The following is a 21,266-nucleotide window of genomic DNA, read 5'->3' on the forward strand; positions in this document are numbered from 1 at the left end:
CATGCTAGTCTCACTAAGAACCCCACTGATGTTTCACTGAGGGGGACAGCTGCAACAGGATGTGCTGAACTGGCTGACTCTCATCCTCAAGGTGCAGAAATGGTTTTGTTTCTCAGCAGCCTGATCACGGTTTCAAATAGCATGACGTTCACTCATATGCACCCTCTGTATCCGTCTGAGCTAATCACACAAATGGATCTTTTGCATCTAGTTATTTTCCTCACAGGCAAGACACTACAGCTCTTGTAACGTTTTTAACCTTTTCACCCAGCCCTGTTGTTACATATTGTTGCTTGAGAAAGAAAACACTATTTTGTTTAATATTGGCAAGTAGAAGGACCACTAATCTCACACGATGTGTATATATGAGGTATGAGGAATGCAACTGGAATACTTTACTATCTGTCTACATCAGCGCTGATTCAAATGATCAATGAGGATTATGAACTCCTGAAGCTGCCTAATAACAAACGGATCATTTAAATCAGCTGTGTCGGAGCAGGGAGAGATCTAAAACATGCAGGACAAGTGGCCCTCCAGGAGAGGTTTGGACAACGCTGGCCTACATGAAGCAATCCATAATGAACGTTGCCTCACTGTAGCAACTGTGGTTAGATCATTCTCAGCGGCGTGCAGCATTGTGGCAGCCCATTAACCCCAGACAGCGAAAACGCTGTTGACAGACCCATCCCTCCCCTCTTTAGATCTGCAGTATGTCGAGAATTGGCATTCTCACTGTGCTGTCATTTGCAGGATGCACAAAACACACTTCTGTGCAACTGCTAGCAAGAGATGAAAGGATTGTCGCTACCACAGCTGTCATCTGTACAAAAAAAAGCATGTATGGTGTAGGCCAGTGCACAATCCGTTTCGTCAGTGTAACTTAAACAGTTATGATTACATGGTTGCAAATGTAGTTAAAGCTCTAAACATATCATTACCATTCAAAATATGACTGAAGCGTCCTGATGGGCTCTCAAAAGAAAGAGGGTGGTGTATTATTGAATTAGGGATTAGTCATCTCAGATTCTGCACCTTGTAGTAGACAGTCTCCCATATATTTAAGGTAAGACACTCATACTCATTTGCATGTAGAACAGATGGCCAGAAATGACTTATAATGCAGTGCATTAGGCCATAGATAAGGTCTAAATCAGTTGCATGAAATGAACACTTTAAGCTATATGACTGAACACAATATGACTGAACACAAAACATAGTACTAACTGTGCATACAATAGAGCCATTCTTTCCTGTAATCGGTAGTTTCCACTGTGCTGTTGTCTGTGCAATGTGTTTTGTGTTACGGTTTTATGACTTTGGATCAGAGGCGGCAACATTTTGTTGGTGAATAAGCTGGAGGGATTTGATTTAAAACCTGGACAGGAAATAGCACCATGGGGTTTCAAAGTGTTAACAAGTTACCACAGCAATTGTACAGCTGGAGAGAATTTTGATTTTCGGGCTGCTGCTCAATACCTCCGGTGGTTTCTGCGTACGTACACGTCACGGCTGCTATGATTGCATCAATCCAGCTGTGAACTGGAATTGCGCATTGGAAAAGTACCTGCACAGAAGTTTCAAATATAAAGTTCTATTATTTTACCCAGGATTATTGGAATTTTGTTGTTACACAGTAGTTCTGACTGCATAATAGTGACTACAAGAGCAAACGTGTTTCTTGTGTGCTATGACTTGACTTGAAGAACAGGAAGACACGTGGCTAAGCTTGTATTTTTTATCAAGGGTATTATTACACAATGGTCTTTCCTGTGTACATTCATAAATGTTTTGGTTATGTGAGCTATATTAATAATTTGCTATTGTCTAGCTGCATAAAAGCTTCTGTTGTATTTATATGCATAAATTGCTTACATACATACACATACAATTGCTTACATACATAAATGGCAGTAGTAGCATGCATTTTCTCCACAACTTCTTGAATCTGTCACAAAGTCCATGAACTTGCACATACTGAAACCTCTGACCTAAGAGGCCATTATGACATGTGCTCCAATAGAGGAAGTTCCTACTTTCTCTGCTTGCCTGTTGTGCTCACCCCTCTGCAATATTTGAATCTAGTGATAGTTCCAGATGTCCTGACAATTTCCACTGAGGTATAAATAAAAAGACTGTAAAGATAACACAGGCCCCCAACCACAAAATGTTGTTCAGCATAGGATGCAGGTCATCATACAGTCAGGGATGGGTTTTTTGTTTGTCTCTATCTTATGCCATTCTGAATCAACATCCTGTGAAGCTGTATCAAGCTGCATAAAGAGACGTGAGGAGGCCACAGGAAACAATAGAAGTCAAGCTGTCCGAGAGCCACCCTACATTTCCACGGTAGGACTATTCTAGTCGTCTTTTTGTAAGAAGCTGTTTTTCAAAACCACAGGGTACACAGACAACACTAGGTGAATACTTACTGAAAAATGTAATCCCTCCTTTACTTTGCAGGAAATTGTTCCTAATGCATTAATTCAATATTGCACTGCACTGCATTCAGGACAAGTAAAAGCACAATGAATCTGTAGAGCAGCTAGTACTTTGTGGTATGTTTCTGAATGCATAACTTTTTTGGCTTGAGTCCAGCGCTGGAGTGCATAAGACATGGTCTTTGAGCATGACCACTGAGGCCACTCTCTAAAATTAGGCGAACTAAAAATATGTCATTACATCCGTCTCGTTATGTGTCGGCACGTCGTCTCTCTGAAGTGTGAAAGTCAAAGACAAATACAAGTACACATACATTCTTCTGTAATCCAGCACCTTGCTTTGCTTCATAATTCAAGCTGTGAAGATGAAAGGAGAAGTTACAGTGAGAAAGAATTAGAGTTGCAAGACATTTCAGTTCCTTTTTTAAAAAATAAGTGAAACAGGTGTTCTTTTGAGTTTTGCAAGATGTATACTGTTTTTCTGTAGATATGTAAACTAAATCTTCTGGAAATGGCTAGGTACAGGAAAATTATCCTAAAATTCCCACGTGAAAACTAACAACAACATGGCCAATCTTTTATGAAGAAAAAAAAGAGAAAAATTCAACACTGATGTATACCAGAAACATCAAGTAAATCTGTTAATAAAGCAAAGATTGCCGAAAATATGGTTACAGGCATTTTTAAGCCGACTAGCTCTCTACTGTATGTTCTACCCTGATTTTTAAAGTAAAGCCCTTCATATTTTCACAGCATTGACATAATTTCATAAAAATAGCTTTAAAAGCTACTTTCTTTAAAAAGAAAAATGAAAATGAAGAGAGCTCATAAAAGTAGAGAATTACACTTACAGAACATTCATATGGCTCACTGAAAGTATATTCTGAAACGCTCTAAATACTACATGTCTATGGCACAGACAGAGGGAGGAATCTCACAAAAAAACGAAATTCCAGTCATTCTTGCGTCTGCGTTTCCCACAGTAATTTGTAACCTGCACTTAACTTTACATTAAAAAAAACAAATTCCAAGAACAATGAAAGCATATGACTGTTTACATATATAGTTTAGATTTATGTGCCTATATTGTAGCTTTTTTTAGTGTTTTTGTTTTCAAGGAATTTTAAATCATTTTTATCTGATGTTCTCTTTTTCAACACAAAACAGTTTTTGGTTTAGTGCTTAATTCTGTTTGGAAACTGTTATATGTACTCCTTATTCCATTAGAAGTCATGGAAAATTCTGATTTGATATCACATGCATGCTGTATCTGAAAGGATTTCCCTGCCATAAAGTGTTTCTAGTGGACAAAAAAGTAACAATACTGGTGGTTGTAATGACAGTGTCACTGCTGTGCAAACAACCTCCAAAAAAGCCAGGTTGGTTTAAACAGGCTTTTAATTTCCACTTATTATTCATATTGCACTGTGATGAACAATCTATGCCAGGTCTCATTAAGGTCACATCAATGTCTCCTCTGTTCTGCCACTGTTTCTACCTGCTTGGATTTAAATGTCTGCCTCTACTGAATAAATACAGGGACCAGTGAATGGCATTCTCATGAAAACCCAACCTCATACCATAACCAATGATATTATACTTGGGTAATCAGTGGAAATTTGCAGGCTCTGACATGGACCATTTAGGTGTGGTCTTTGCTGGCTTGGGCTCTGACCTCACCCCACAGTCAAACTCAAGAGGAAGAATGGATTTATTGACGCACTGAAACACACAGAGAGTACTGTCCACATGCCTTATATGGTTTGGTTCTGTGCAAACAACAGAATAGTACTGAAAGGTCAGCTTTGGTGAAAACCTAATGGGAAAACAGGCCAGCGGCTGTTGGTCCAGTGATTGAAAAGTGAAAATATCAGCTGTAACCTCCCTGAATGGTGCAGCGACCATGTTACTCCCATAGTCAGAACACTCATCTCTGAAGGGCCCAGGGTCATGGTCATTGTGGACATCAGGCGATCACTTAAGCCCTGTGAGAAAGGGGAAGTGAGGCTTCCTATGAGATCAGAGCTACAGGGCAAGTCTCCAGCATGCACTAATAATCACCACTTCTGACCAGCTCATTATCCATGTGCTCCTACCCAGGGCCCCTCTGTGCTGCTCTGCCCTGAAGGGACTTTAACTGAAACTGCTTGCTTTCCCTAATGTTGTGTTTACACTACAAAAAGGCCCATTTTCACACCGGAAAGTAATTAAGAAAATGACTAGCCCTTTCCTTGCGAGGATATTTCAGTTTTTTTTTTCCTTTTTCAGTTTTGGAACATAGAGAGACAAATCCACGGCATTTCTGAGGCTGATTCATTTTCTGTGTGGTGTCTGATGACTTCAGAGAGCAAAAGGAATTTTTCAGGGATGATTTGAAACTGTTAACATTTCCATACATAAGAAAACATGTTCATCATCTTTCTATTATTCGAATTGTGTGCATATTCCACCACAGTAACAACAAAACAACCGTAATAATAATACTAATACTACTACTGCTGCTGCTACTACTACTACTAGGCCTACTAGTACTACTGCTACTACTACTAATAATAATAATAATAATAGCTACAGAATAAATATAACAGGTCAAGTGCTAACAACAATGAGTAATAATGTGTGATGCAAGACAAGTTTGCCAGAATGTTCTCCACAAACCATGTTTAAGATGAAATTCTTCAGCTCTGCATTATCTTTGAAATGGCACTGATAACATTGTGTGTGGGACACCAAATAAGGAATCTACTCAAGCTTGCATTCGCTCTCGGAATGTTTGACTGGGACACAGAGGAATGCAGCTTTTGGACAGATAAAATGGGAGAAACATTTCAATCTAACCGCAAAGCACATTTTCTTTAATAGTGAATTGCAAATAGAATTAATTTTTATTACTTACATAGTAGTACATCTTCTATGGTTCCTAAAATCAATAAAAACTTGCAGAGATGAAAAAAAAAAATCATCACCGCTTTCTTAAATGTGTTATTGTTTCGGACAAAGTGCATTGCAGTTACAATGAACCAAGGCCCACCATACAACACTCAAAACTGTATTCCCCTGCAGATGCCCTGTGTCAAATGATAGAGCCCAGTGCTTTTCCTTCTCAAAACAAAGATAGCTTCCCCCATTCCTGGGCCTTGCCCGTGGCAAAGGACATAAGGAGAGCTGCCAACACTTTTTTTTTTTTAAATGTATTAGCCCATTCTGCTTATCTCCCCACCACCTCCTTTACTTTGGACAGCTTATTTCTTAGGGGGTTTGGAGCTCTGTGAAATGGGTTCCACTTCAAAAATTCCAAGATATTAGCTTTTCTCTTAATTTAGACTCTCGAACACCTTCGGGTAGAACAAAAAAAAGTAAAAGCAAGTTACTGAAGAGCACGAAATCCTCTTATACAGTACTTTCAGGTCAGAAGAACATGAATCACATTTCCTCTAAAAAAAGGCTTGGGAAAGAAACCTGCTTAGCAGTATTAGTTCAGTGATGTAGCCACGACTGAGGGATTTTAAATATTGAGATTGATTTGACCACTGAAACAGTGAAGCAATACAGAAGAGTACATTTATTCCGTGTCCCCGACAGTGGCACAGAACAGAACAATTAAGCCCTTATGTGGGTACAGCTACTGTGGGGATGTGGGTTCGGCTGCTGTGAGAACGTCTGAGGAATTTTTGTGGAAATGTGAGGGCCGGAGCCGTTGGGTCAGAGATAGCAGGATCACCAGAATAAACAGCTGGGTTCTGTGCAGCCAGGTACAAAACAAACATACCCAATGAAGGCTTATTTTGACTCCTCATTCACGGGTCCCATTCTGACATTTGCTTTCCGACAGATGTTGAATTTCGGGCAGACGGTTTGGAAAACGCACCTAGACTTCGTGTTCCCTACCTCTGATGACCTGTCTATTTTTTGTTAAAAAAAAAAAAAACTTAGCTAATTTGGGTTTTTCATACAAAGCACAATCAGTGAGTGTATGTGAGACAGGGAGGAAACACTGGGCCGGGCCTCAGTCAGGGCTGCCCTGTGCTTCTCCACAGGAAGAGGAATGAGAGGAAAAGCCCCTTGAGCAAACCCTGACTCATGGACACTGCTCAAACCACAAAGATTATTGTCTGCAAAACGTTTCCCAGCAAATCCTCCAGGGAGAAGGGAAGTGAGCTATCTAAAGACAAAGCTGAAAGGAACAGAACAGCAATGCCATTGGGAGGATGCGTGCACTGATGGGATGATTTTCCCAAAACGTCGCAGTGAACTGGTCCTCAAAGTCAATCACTGTTTTATCCATAAGCTTTATTACTGGTCCTCAAGCCATAATGGGAAGGGAGATTTATTAATGCTCAGGGCATGCTGTAATTTTGTGTTGTGTTAAATGTGGTACATGTTTCAAACAACTGGGGCATTAGATTACACCAAAAAGCAAAATCCGTTGATAGAAATAACAGTATTAAAAGAATGTGTGCCAGTGACGACAACAACAAGACTGTTTCATTTGTTTCATCCATCATTTTTGGACCTAGGTAAGTGATTTATTTTGAGCTTGAACATGATTCATGGGGAATGTTTTTTTCTGCTTTTGTGTACTCAGACAAAAAAAAAAAAAACAGCAGCATAGTTCAACAGCAACACTTGGGAGACAAAACAGTCATTCATTTCTATGACTAAAAGAGTGCATAGTGCAGCCACTTTCCTGAACGTAGTCAGTCTCTCCCATACAGGTTCTCCTCTGTTGCATGTAGCTTACCACAGGAGCAGCTATGTATGCTATGTCCACACAGATATTCCAGTACACACCCTCTTCAGCTTTAACAGCATGCAAATATTAAACTGATACACTTCCTGATAAAATATTTGTGACTTATTTTACTATTCTTTACAACGGCTGGATTGAAATCTGGATTGAAATACTGTTCTGAATAAATCCGGTAAATCTCAAGGTCGGCAGTCGATAAAAAAGAAGGAAGAAGTTTTTATGCTTTGAACTGATTAATTTGTGGTCCAATAACAAGTCTGTATGTATCTCACTGTTAATAAACTGAATCTGCACCACTGCCTAAAAACCTGGACATACACATTGCTAAGATTATGTGAGTGTGGGTGAGGGAAAAAAAAACCCTCAGAATTAGTTGTGGTGTTGGTGTGTCAGTGTTTGTGTTATGCCTTCATATTTTAGGTCCAGATTCTGTTCTGCAGATGTTTATCACTCAGCTAAACTGAGTTGTTTAGATTATTACCAAAAATCGCCATTTAATAAACTCTTACTCCACTGTGCACTAGCCTCTGATAGGACCTGAGGTCAGCACTCCACTTGAGGCATGCTTGGTGAAATTAAGACAGTAAATAATGGAACATTAAGAGTATGGAAAAGGGGCCGATGTGAGAGATCTGAAACAACACGCTGAGCAGTTTTTCCAGCCTGGCATTGAGTTTGTTTAAGAAACCGGAGTTTTGTTTCCTGAGCCAGTGTAAGTAGGGTACACAAAGCGGCAGTCATTTCGTACGTTGGGCGGCTTCAATGCCACCTATTGTGTGTGAGCAGTGCTGGGTTCCGCTTCTGAAACATTTCTGAACCCTCTTCTGCAGGGATTTCCAGAGTTCACGATATATCCAAATTTACTGGTACATTCTGCAACCCACTGAGAGAAGCAACCATCACTGTTCAGCATAAATATTCCAATAATTGAATTTGGTGTGCAGCATACTCAGCCACATAAAAGAAGTGTTACAGCTGATAGTACTGCACTTAGATTGTACCCAACTCAATTTGCTCCATGCAGAGTTCTCTGTTTGGTGGAATATGTGCAGTATATGGCAACATTACAAGAGCATTGCAAAACGAGAAGAAAAAAGAGGACTCTCTGGAAGAATTTAGGCAGGACTTGCTATTTAACAAGACAGTGCATGAGTAAATTAGGCCAATCCCTACTGACCTCATGGCTAAAAGGCAAAATGAGCCAAACAGGTCCATAAATTACAGCACTGAATGCCACCTTCATGAGCTGGCAAATACGGAGCACTCTGAGTAAAACGTGAACCTCACGGTACTGTGATCACTAATTGCAGTGAACATTGCATTCACGAACACAGCCTGGCAGTTATGGAGGGTAGCGCTGTGCCTGAGGTGCCGGGGTGTCATGTGAGAACCTTGTGATGCTGCTAGTTGTGGCATGTCACTGAAGAGCTTCCCAGAATTTGGGGCACAGACAGGGAGGCTCTGTCACTGCAAACTGGTACTGCAAGTTGGCAATCCTGCAAAAAATGAAACAAAAATTCTGCTTCAAAACTATGATGTCAATTTCTCCCTCCTCCCTCCATTTCCCTGTGATGGATGAAGGATCTACATTTTCAACATTGGAGGGCTCTCCTTCCTAAATTGAGAACTTAATGTCTCACATAGATGCATACATATGCAGTGCACATTGGGAGAACTCAGACCACAATTTAAAACTAAGATGTAGGAGTAATTACAGGCTTTTGAACTTTCATTTTATATTAAGATGTCATATAAGACACATTTTAAGAGAAATGTGGCTTTCTAAAAATAGTCACGTGGGACTCTCTGCTTATTAAGAGTCTGCAGCTTAGTAAACCAGAACATATGCAAAATTTAAACACGCTTATATATGCCCAGTGTAAACAGTTGAAGTGTTTGCATGTAGTGATAGTGTCCTTGTTTTACCTCTTTAAAAGGAACTGATTTGAGTGGGAGTGGGAAGTCTGATCATTCCTGTGTAAATGGTGTCTCCGGTGCAGGTAAGGAAGAAGCAGTGAAATTATTTCAATCAGATGTCGTTTTTAAAAGCCAGCTTTTATATTGCAAATAAATGCTCTTTCCTCTTCCTTCTCTTGCACCTACCCAAATTTGTTTGGCCTTGCATGTGTTTCATCTGCTTTTTTGCAGGGTTTGTCAGTAGATTTCAATGAGTTATGGATGACACTGAAAACTGTCCAGTAAGCGCCCATATTTGATCGCTCGGTCAGGTCTCTCCAAGATCTGCTCCACCTACATTTAAAGTGTAGCAAGCTCTATGGTTACAGTCAAAGCAAGTAGTTTAAACACTGCTGCTGCCTTTGGTAAGCCAGAAAGGTCTGGGGGTAGAAACAGTGACTCAGAGGACAAAGCTAAAATAAATGGTTTCATTCAATGATAAAAATATCCAGGAGTAGTAGTTCTATCTTTAACATGGGATTCTCATCTCCACAGACATTATATCTTAAAAAAAACAACATATGTTATATAATATACATAAAAAAAAACGTGTTGCCACACCAAAGTCTAACCACACCAAATCTATATGCATGAGACACAACACATTAAGATACAGGGGAAAGTGAACTAGATAAATAAGGCACTACTACAGCTGATGATTAAAATTATTAAGCTTTAAAATTTATCCTATTAAAAAGTGCAAGGCATAATATCAGCTAAAAATTGGCCTAAAATGTCATGCTGGGTGTTGACACCAGTGTCAACATCAGTACAGCCTATGCAACAAAACTGCACAGAAGGAAGAAATAAATCATTAATTCATTGCCACTTTAAAATGAAACTGAAATGTACCATGGCACTAAACACCAAATATCAGCCAGGAAATGTTTCACTAAGCTACAGATTCAGATATGCCCAAAACCATTTCACTCTTGGATTAAACACCAAAATATACATCCCTCTTTAAAGCTGAAGATTTAAGAATTTTACTAAAGAAAATGTAAAAAAAAGAAAAAAAAAGGCTTTCGCTTAAAATTAATTGCATTGTGTGTTGTTTCCTTTCCTCCTTAGGGTCACACAAAATACCATATGGAGCTTTAGAGCAGTAAAGAATTCAGGGCAGTCACTGCAAAACTTGATTCCTTAGTATTCTTTTTTCAATGCATTAACTGGGGCCTGTGTGTAAGACTGGATGAAAGATGCATTGTATGTGACACTTCCTGTGAAACACAACAAAAAAAGGCTAATCCCACTGGAGTTTAGAAAAACTGGCTGCAGTACACAGTTCCATTTTACTGTTTTCTCATTAATAATTCAAATCAGATAAAGAACTTAACCTGACTTGCAAGCACTAATTATTTATGTCATGAATGTGGTCATGGGCGTTGCATAGTACCCTGTGTTACACCTCTCTCACATTCCCAAAATAAAGTAAGTCAAGTGTCCAGTGTAAAGTGTCAAGAAGAAGAGATAGAATGGCTCATGGCTCAGACAAAGCTGACTGAGTGTTATCTACATAGCGAAACCTGGATGAGCTTAATCATCCAATTCTCACAGGCTGAACTCTGGCTATCCGGACCTTGTTGGCTCATGCCATTCCTAATGGTGGTTTGAATTTCTATTAAACTTTTGTTGGATTCATTCCAGCAGTGTCAGAGGTCAGCTGCCCCTCAGCTGACCCCTACATGCCAGCTGTTAAAACAAGTAGTGGTTCAAAAGTACAGTGTGTGTGTATGTGTGTGTGTGTGTGTGTGTGTGTGTGTGTGTGTGTGTGTGTGTGTGTGTGCATACGTGCACTGTCAGCAGTTTACCATTTTACTGTACATACCCAGCACACTATTGAAAGTTGATGACAGAAATTCATCCTCTGACTGTTTTCTGCCCCTACAGATTCAGAATTCAGATTTGACATTATTTTCTCTTCTAGGGGAATTTTGTCACACAGATCAATACGTTTCATATGGAGAAATGCAGGCCTATGAGCACAGCACCAACAGCAGAGAGAGAGAAACACGAGCAGGCCTGCTCGACCTCTCTTTTCAAAGGTTCAGTCAGAGGGCAATTGGCTTATAGCATGGTGCAGAATGAAGAGCACTTTGACATTAAATCATTGGCAAACTGCTGCAGAGGCTATACTGTGTGTCATTCTAGGGGACAGCAAGAAGCCTCCACCATGTGGGAATGCAGCAGGAGCAGTTTGCCAAACACATGATAGCAAGAAAGGCCACAGACGTCTGGGTGGAACAGAACGACTGTGGTCTCTGCCAGATGTCCCTCCAGAAACGTAACTCCTCCCACTCTATATTCCAGCATAGCCTCCTGTGACCTCAACACAATGCATGACATTCATGATATCTCCTTACTGTGGACCTACAGTATTCATCTTGGTTTAGCCAAACAAGCCTCCACTGTACCCACAGATACTTTGCTGTCACATAAAAAGCTGGAAGTTGCTCTCGACAGGAGCGTCTGCTAAATGAATGTAATGCAACGTTAATGAGAAAGCTCCACGTATGACATTGGACTTGGGAAGACATAAAGGTCAGATGAAGCTGGATCTGGAAAATATGGAAGTCTGGCGCAGTAGGGATTACAGTCTATAACGCAAAGGTTGCAATGTTAATTCCCAGATGGGGCAATGCTGTAATACCCTTGAACAAGGTACTGACTCTGAATCGCTTCAGTGAATATCCTACTGTCCAAATGGAGGATTTTTAAAACAATGCAAGCTTTGTATGTCACTCTGGACAAGGGAGTCTACTGAGCAAAATACATAATATAACGTTAAATTCAATGATACAAGGTATGGGAGAGCACAGCATTTAATCACCACTCACATTTTTTTTTCAGCTTTCTTTACTTTGGTTTGTTGTCACATTGTCATCATCATCAGTGGTCATCCTGAATATAGGTAATGGCATTACACATAGAGCTGTGCTTACAGCTTTGTTACACATCATAACACATTGCACATGAGGTGCAACTATTCAAGATAATGGTAAGTTGTGTTTAGTAGAGGGTAGTAATTATTTGGATGGGGCCACAAATTTTCCCATCCTCCCTGCTATCTTTTGTGTTCACAGCCATACTCTCCTTTCCTCAGGAGACTTAGTCATCTGTCTGGAATTAGGCAGTATTTATAATTTCCCTCTCCTAAGTAAGCCAACCTTTTCCAGACAACGAGTGATGTGTGCAATGCCATTACACAAGAGCAATGCCATTCTTTCAACAAAGACAGCATTCTTTGAAGTATTGATGAAAAGTCATCGGCCCCAAATAAAAGGCGAACAGTGAACATTTGTAATTTGATGCAGGCTTTGTGTCGATGTTGATACTCTTTAATGTTTATGCCCTTTTTGTCCACCGAGATTCAGGAATCAGCATGCATCGTTGGTTGAAATGTGTAACAAATATGCTGCTATTTGCTTTCAATGTAAGAAATTAATTAATGATTTCATCATGAATTTTCAAAATTACACTTATGCCGAAGAATCCTAAAACAATCTGTCTGCAGTTTTTAAGATGGTGGGATGTGGGGACTTTGGGGAGGTGGGGGGGAGGCGAAGGGAGGTTAGAATCATTACGAATAAATACTGTGACCATAACGATTCACACAGATGGACTCCATATATGTCCACAGACACACACATATCATGCCACGCACATTAATATGAACTAAATAAACTTGTGCTATATTATTCCTGGCCTTTTTCCCCTGGAGGCCTCATCATACTGTTCATGGCTGCAGTGTTCAGGTGGCTATTCATCTACTAAACCAGCCAAAGTTATGAATGAAAAAAGTCTACAGTAAATGCAAATGTCTTTTATGGAATCCTTCATAAAAGGAAACCACCATTTTGGCTGCTGTAGCAGACTGGTAGCTTCTATTGCTGAGGTTTTGGCAATCGTGAATAACCACAGCATTGTCACGGATTCACATAGACGGACTTCATCGGTAGACACAGGCGCACACATTTATCACAAACCGCACGTAATAACACGCGTGAGCTAAACCAACTGCTGCTCTGTTTTTCTTTCCGTTTTTTTTTTTTCCCCCGCCCAGCAATAACATTGAGCCTGGGCCTCCTGTAAAAGGCGCACTGTGGGGGGACAGGGAGGCAGTGCAGCAGGAAACGCGCTCCCACGTCTGTCTCCACACAGCCCGCAGAATGTTTCACTCGCTCTGTGAGCTGCTCTGTCCACACACGGCTGCAAAAGGGACTTTTCATACCTCGTCTCCGGGCTGCACTTCAGGCACAAAGCCTTACTATGTGCAGCATGTAAGACTAGCGGTCTCTTGGCTCCCCCCCCCCCCCCCCCCCCGAAAAAAAAAATACTGTAAAGTAAAATTACTCCATTCAGAGATTATTTGCATTCATACTCCAAAAAATCTGAGAACCGGTCAGACTGAATAAAACTGGAGAAGCTATGCCCAACATGACTTGAAGTGGGAATCACAGCATGAAACTACCGGGCATCATGCTTATATGGGGTCAGAGAAAATAAAGAAACCTGAAGTTGGTCTTTTTTTCACTCTTTTTCATTTTGGCTCTGCTACTGATCGGAACTGTTCAGTTACTTTACTTTACTTACTTGCATACCAGTACTCCTTCCTGCTATCGTGCACCTGCACACACACAATTAGCTGCCAGCGTTGTCCTAAATATACAGGTGTGCTTTCCTGGAAACACAAATAATGCTGCACTTTCAACTGCACCATGTGGGATTTGTGAAACGTTATTAGTGTTCAGCCCAGTCCCGTAAAAATGGTGTCACCGGGGCTGCAGTATTGTTTCTATAAAATTCGAAATGTCTAAGCGGTTTTACCAAGGCACATCATCATTGCATTTTTAAAAGTGGAGGAGTGGGTGCCCCAAAAGTATATGTTTGAAAAGAGGTAGGACGTGTTGACCACCGCAAACCATCATACACCCTACAATTCAAGGGGGCCAAATGGTTTGAGGGGGTTTTGAATAAAGGAACGGGCTTTGCAATACATTTGGTAAATACAAAAATCAAAAAACAATCTTGACAAAATTTGAAGTCCCTCTGAATTTAAAACTAATGTTGAAAACAATCATTATAGCAGATCTTTAAGAATTAGATTCTGTCACTGTGGTCAGAGACTTCGAGGAGTCCATAGCTTCAACTGCTGTAAATTGTATCAGATTTCCCTACTGGTTTCAGAATTGCTGAGAGAATTTTTGGAATATGCTTAGAATTTCTCAAAGACATGTTATTATAGACAGAATTATACTTTACAGCCTTTTAAGACCAACATAGTATTTCTCAGCTATGTCCATTTTGTGAGAGTAATTTGCATTCTGCCAGGAAGCAATTTGCATTTGGATTGGCATTCGGCATTTGGAATCCCCTTAAAGACAAAACTGAAGAGGACTGTAAGTACACAAACCTTTCAGACTCTACAGGACCCTCTGCCATCTCTCTTTCAATTGCTGTATACCCCCTTTGTAAGTGAACCAAACAAAGGAGGGTGCTCCCCGCTGACGGAAGGGAGGGGGGCAGAGAGTGAGTGGAGGTGAGAGGTACTGGGGTGTGAGTCCACTTCCTTCCCTGTAGTCCCAAAGAGACAGAGAGAGCCCACGCTTGCTGGGGTCAGGAGGAGGCGTTGATTCTGAATTCAGGAGACTGGGTGTGGAGACAGTGGCACAAACAGCAACCACCAATCTCCCCGCCGGTCTAAAACCAGGACAAGCTCTCTGATTCCAGTGTGAGGGAAAAATGACTACCTTCTGATTCTGTTTATGCGTATTTGTGTGCTTCATTCAGACATTTGTTTAGAGTCACCTCCCTGCTTGAATTGCAAGGAACATTCAACAACGTACAATCAACATATATTGTACAACATACAATCGCAATCAGACGAGACACACTGTATATACACTGATCCAAAGTAAAAACACTCTGGAAAAAAAGGCTACTGGAACAGAGCAGTGAACTTTTAAACCCTTGGAAATTCCCCCAAATCTACGGTAATTATCAAATTTAAATATTAGCTGTCCCTGTAGAAATATCTTTTTTAATGTTTGTTTTAGAGTTGAAAAATAATCTCTATTTATAAAAGAAAATGAATGGGTTCACTTCAATGATTACAGTATATGCTTTTTGCACAGCATATGGCATTTATAGGCTAAGAAATGAGCTGGGATAAAGAAGTACCACAAAGCACAGCCAACAATTCTATAAATAAGGGCTGAGCTGTGTGGTTTCAACAGGCCCCCAATTTTATTGCTGTCGTCTCCTGTGCCTGTAATGTCACCATAAATACATAAACAAATATGTGTTTACTGAACGTTCAGTGAATGATTGAACCTCTTACACAGGAACAAAAAACAGGAATGCAAGGTGCACCCAAGAGCAGTTTCTCAGCCCACAGATAACCAAGGACCCTTACCCACCTGCTAATAATTCAAAACCATGGTTTTGTGGTGGAATGCCTGTGACTTTAAACCAAATGTTTTCTGACAGTTTTAAAAGAAGCCACCATCAGTAGCAGGTCTGTAATTTGCAAAGGGTGGGTGGTATTAGATTTCGATTTAAGAAATGCCAAGATTTCTTTGGGATAAGCTGTAACACTTGTACATTTTATAGGGAATGACACGCCCTATTCCGCACCCTTGGGCTCACAGAGAGAACGGAATCCTGAAAAATGGGAACACGAGTGAGTTGGGCACCAACTAACCATGTGCTGTCATGCAGGGATCAGAGTCGTCATGCGGAGTCCACTGTCCCTTCATCCTCACCTGGACCACACAGATGCACTTTGCCATCTTATGGGCAATAAAACAGAATAAATTACACCCCTTGAGTCATAGTCCTGAAAAGTACTTTTACTCAATTACTGTCTTTTATAATCACAGGCCCAGCAGGTTTTTAAGAGACTATTAACTTTATATTGAATGTCTTTTAAGCACAACAATGACTGCAGTGGATCAGGGGCCACAACGGTCTCATTGATAGGGGAGCAGAGACAACAACACATTTGGGTGTATTTGTCAAAAGAGCCATAATAATGAGAAACATAAGCAAGTGGCTTCGCCACTTGTAAAGGACCTACTAGTAATGCCAATTCACCATGGAGATTTTTCAGATTTTAACTCTGTATGGACTCGTACTTGGGAGTGTTGTACATTTTATACAATTTAGGCTGTGGCTTTATTATTTGCATATTTGAAGAGAAGACATTTACTGCTTGATAAATAAGCACACAGAAGATAATTGCGTAAACTGACTGAGTTAGCTGTAATCAGACAAAGCTGCCAGAGACAAATAGCCTACATGCTTGCACATGCTCGCTTTGACACTCAGAGTAATGAGCAGGATGACAGGAATGTGTAGATGAAATATATGTACAGTAGCCTCACTGCTGGCCTTGCTATATCATCCCAACAAAGTCTCCTCTGTGTGAGAGCGGGCAGGTCTCTGTGGACCCTGCTGTGGGTAAAGAAACGTATACTCTGACTGCAGGTTGCGTGAATCGTAGGCTCTCACACGTCCCCCTGCTGGGCTGCTCAGGGAAATGGAGACACTGCAGGCCAGCGTCCCCATAAAGAGGCCTTGTTCCCGATTTCTTTAGCCCTGAAACAGAATGCGTATGTTGTGTAAGCTCCCACCAAAGGTAATACTGCCTTAAATTTGTCATGGAATTGCCGCGGCTAAGTGCCTATATGCTAGCATGCTTATGTTACCCCTGGTACAGAGAGGAACGTGACAACAAAGCACTGTTTTATGATTAACGTAACTCATGGAGGTATTATTGTGAATTTGAAAAAAAAAGTTTACTTTGATTATAGATGCTAATTGATGAATGGGCGTCTTTGAGTAAATGAAGTGGAGTTGGGAGCATATAATTCATAAAGTTACCAGCTGTGTTGACTTGTTAATTCTTTTTATTTTGTGGGAAAAGAAAATATACAGGCACCTTGAGAAAACACTGCTGGCAAAGGGGCCAGATTTATATGTATGTACCTTGGCTATGGCAAGAAGATTTAACTGGAGTCAGCAGAGCCTTTCTGGGGCATATCTTTAGTAGTTAGTATGCCTCTCTGAAAGGCATTCTGACTCTTAATTCCTTATAACTAAAATGGCAAAAAGTGAGATGGCTTCCATGTTTTCCAGACATTTATGGCTTCTTCATCAACATTGTGCCAGTTACTATGATTAAGTGGAACTAAACATATCTAAACAATCATACACTAAAAAATCATGCAATGATATGATTATCTTCTGTATTTTGTGTTTTAAAAGTAAACACCATTCTCCATCAGTTTCTTCTTAGTAGTAGTAGTGACATCTTCAGTAGTTCAATATGTACAGTGTCTTCACAATGGGTCCCCATTTCAAAGTGCTGAACTTTCAGTAAGTTAATTTGCCTGCAGAGGGCAGCATAATCTAAGACAAAACATATAAATCAGTCTGAAAGGTATGGAACTGTATTCTGAAATGTTCAGTACTAACGACCACGATGATTATAGCAATCATTGAATGTAGTCCAATTTTGTAAATCTGAGCTGTACTGTCGCGTGTAGGTGCTTATCAAATCTCAGGGCAGTAAAACACAGAGTTCTAAACAATGATTAAAATTTTTTGAAAAGTATGTGTAAATTGCGTGCCTTTAAAACCGAAACTGTCATGACCTTAGATAACTCTGGCCTACTTCATCTGTTCCTTGCAATTCAAAGCCCAGTTGAGGTAGCATCTAACAGCAAGGTAATGCACACCAAGATAAGTGGCTGCCAGTTCACATTTCCACTACTTGAATTTCCGTGGATTTTCTCAAGACAGGCAAAAAGAAGAGTATTTTTATAATTGAAAAGTAAAATCTATAATAGGCATGAATGAAAATGTGGGATCTGATACTTATGTAAAGATGTCTGTGGGGGAAACACATGATTAGGCCGCCGTGTTGCAAGACCTTCACCACAGGCCTGGAAGAGCAGTGGGGAGGGGGAGTCATGTCGACAGATTTATGAGTAATTTTAGGGTGACTTTGCAGACTTTCCTTATTTCCAGAATACCAGTAAATAGTGCTGTGTCTTTGTAAATGCAGGGGGAAAATGCTTTCATCTTTCTTTCCCTTTTTAATGGTGAACATTCTTGCTGGTTCACTTAGTGCCCATATGTTGCTGACTGGTTTTTTTTTTTTTTTCTAATTAAGAATTTCACTGAGCTTCTCATGTTTAGCTGATCTAAGGTGAGCCCCTGTTTTAAAATGTAACACAGGAGGGATGTAATTAAGGGCTTGCACACAGTACTAAGAACTTTCTTTGTCCAATCTGTGATTGCTTCCTGGTGAGGAAGTGTGGCCAATCCTCTCTTCAAAGAAGACGCGACCTCTCCAGCACTAATCTGTTGTTTATGGCACACTGACACAGCTGACTCTAGAGCTCCCCACTCCCTAATGCTGTACTGAGCCATTTTACAGAATAACCATGAGCAGTTCAGCTAAGCTGATTTTTCAAGACAGTCATGTGTTCATGGTTCAATACTACAAATATTTGTAATTAAGGTACTTTACAGCCTCTAAATACAGTGCTTCTTAGTCCATACAAATATGACAAAATAAAACAAAACATTGAAAAAATTGAAACAATTAATGAAAATAATTGTATTGTTCAATATTTTTCAAGTAGTGAATTAAAACTAAAATGAGGACATAAACATTTTGCGTTTGTTTTAATTTATTTGTCAGACAGAGCAATTTACACCACAAAGGTACATAAGTGCATGCATATAATAGGGTTAAATGAATAACCCTACATACAGGAAATGTTCGACTGCATCTGAAGAAGAATGCATCACACGTTGTGAAATTAACTGGTGCCATACTGCAGATACAGGCTAATTAAAATTTCCTTCTAGTTTCTGTTACAGCAACAGCTACCACCAGTAAAATGAACACAACATGGCACAGAGTTCACTTAATCTGTATAGGTATTTCAAGATGAAAGGGAGCAGACTCCAAGAAACAGACACAGTGCCCCCTGGTGGCTGCAGAGCGCATACAGGGCAGGGAAAGTGGAGGAGGTGAAATTGCTAGACTGTCCAACTCTTATTGCTCTCACAAGCCCTCAATTACTGTTTCAAGAGGAAACCTCATCCCCTTTATTATTTCTGTGGTAGCAGAAATAATGAGTTGGACACAGCTCAGGCATGTATATGAGCTACAGAGAATAAAAATGGAGCACCACCTTCTGTAACTGTGGAATTTTTTTTTTACAGGCTGAATGTAAGCTTAACAATTTCTATTGCTACTGTAAATGCACAACTAAGACAAACCACACCTTTAACCCCAGATGGACGTCAGAAGTAACCGCTGTCACATATGATACTGCCTCACGTATTTTGGAACGTATGCAAATTAGATTTTGATTAAAGCCTTGGTGCCGCAAAGTCAAATATTTGCCGTAACACGAAGACAATTAATTGGGATTAATATAGTGAAACCGGAGTGTTGTTGCCACACATGTAGAACAGATGCCACCGAGCCTTGGGGAAGCACACATTTCTTTTTCAAGGCACAAATGCGGGCACCGGTTTGCAGTGATTTAGCTCCAATGATTCAGATGTTACAGTCTGCGTAATAAGAGCTGTCAATAGCGGTTACAGACCAAGTCAAGTCAAAATGTCCTGACAAGGCAGCCCAGATACAACCTTAGACAATGGTGAAACTACAGCAGGGTATTATGTACGTAAGTACTAATAAAAATATTGTTTATCGTGGTTCTATTTCGGCTGTGGATTATTCGTTGTGTATATTGTGACAGCTGTATGTTCTTACGCAACAGAACTGTGCACTATACAATTTTGTGTCTGTTATTAAAAAACATATATATATATATATATATATATATATATATATATATATATATATGACAAATCTGGAGACTGTAAATGTTTAAATGTCATTTGGGTAAGGCACATTTTACACATACAAAATCTAACCCATTCCAGATGAAATGGTGCATTGTTTATATTTGGTATTCTGTCAGCTGTTTAATTTTCTCTGATATCAAAATACAGAATCAAATTACGAATAAATATTATTTTGTTGGAAGCATCTAGAACAAACAAAGGCATTGCATGTTGACAAAGTCAGTTGTTTTGAAGCATTCTCTGATGTAGTGAACAATTTTGAAAATTATCAGACAAAACACACCAGGAGATCTCATGCATACTAAAATGATTGTAATTGGTACATTGAATATTAAACATAAGAGAGGGCTCAGGCCTGTTAGAAAGCTCGGGTGGCAGAGTGACATAGAGGTTAAGGAACTTCACTTGTTGGCTGAAAGTTTCAAGTGTGGATTGCACTGCTCTTGCTATATGCATCGAGAATACATTGAACATGTAAAATGTGTACGTGAGCATAGATCAAGATGCCTACAAAGGAAATTAATAATGTAAGTCACACACACACACACACACTAATGTATGTACTGCATTGTAAATACATTCTGGCTTTAACTTTCATTTGAAATGGCAGGAATAGTGGGCCGTCCACTAAATTTCATGTTTGAGGGGCATACCTATACAGCAGCTTAAAAGAACTGGGTAGTATTTGTCTAGAATAGGGCCTCTTAATGGTGTGTGTGATGCGTGACTTGTATGTTGTCTTAAAAGTGACATCAAAGTTATGCCTTTGAGGGGTAGAATGCAACTATGTGAGTAATTTTATTTAATTTTATTTATTTTTGCAAACATGAATGTGTGGACTTATGATTCTACATGAGCACAAATGAGTCTATTTGAATGCGGAAGGGGTTTTTGTTTGTGTACATAGTCAAGGTGGATTTGCTTTGCTCATCATTTACAAAATATTTATTTTAACTTGCAAAAAGTGTTTGTTATTTGTGAAGTATAAAAATGTGAAATATGAAAAAGGTAATTGTTCCGATGTGGAAAATACTAGCTCTGACTTTGTGCTGAATTCGTTGTATGATTTGCTGTGAAAACAAGGCCGAAGCACCTGTAGGGTTCTAACTATGGACCCTCCATAGAGGATCCCCAGTTTTTTTTTTTCATTTATCCATGAAGTCAACACTTTAGCCCTGCACTGTTTTGCTTCTCCTAATTTTCCATAAAAGGGATGATTCAGG

At 39.9% G+C, this 21,266-nt stretch overlaps 1 long non-coding RNA gene across 1 annotated transcript; it reads left to right on the forward strand.

Moving 5' to 3' along the window:
* The first annotated feature begins 6,656 nt into the window (after nt 1-6,656).
* On the forward strand, nt 6,657-11,842 carry LOC118782901. The gene is made up of 3 exons (XR_005005184.1): nt 6,657-6,958; nt 9,129-9,191; nt 11,299-11,842. It is a non-coding gene; the product is annotated as an uncharacterized LOC118782901 (long non-coding RNA).
* Nucleotides 11,843-21,266: the final 9,424 nt, after the last annotated feature.

Source organism: Megalops cyprinoides, chromosome 1 (assembly GCF_013368585.1).
Source record: "Megalops cyprinoides isolate fMegCyp1 chromosome 1, fMegCyp1.pri, whole genome shotgun sequence".
Classification (NCBI taxonomy): Eukaryota; Metazoa; Chordata; class Actinopteri; order Elopiformes; family Megalopidae; genus Megalops; species Megalops cyprinoides.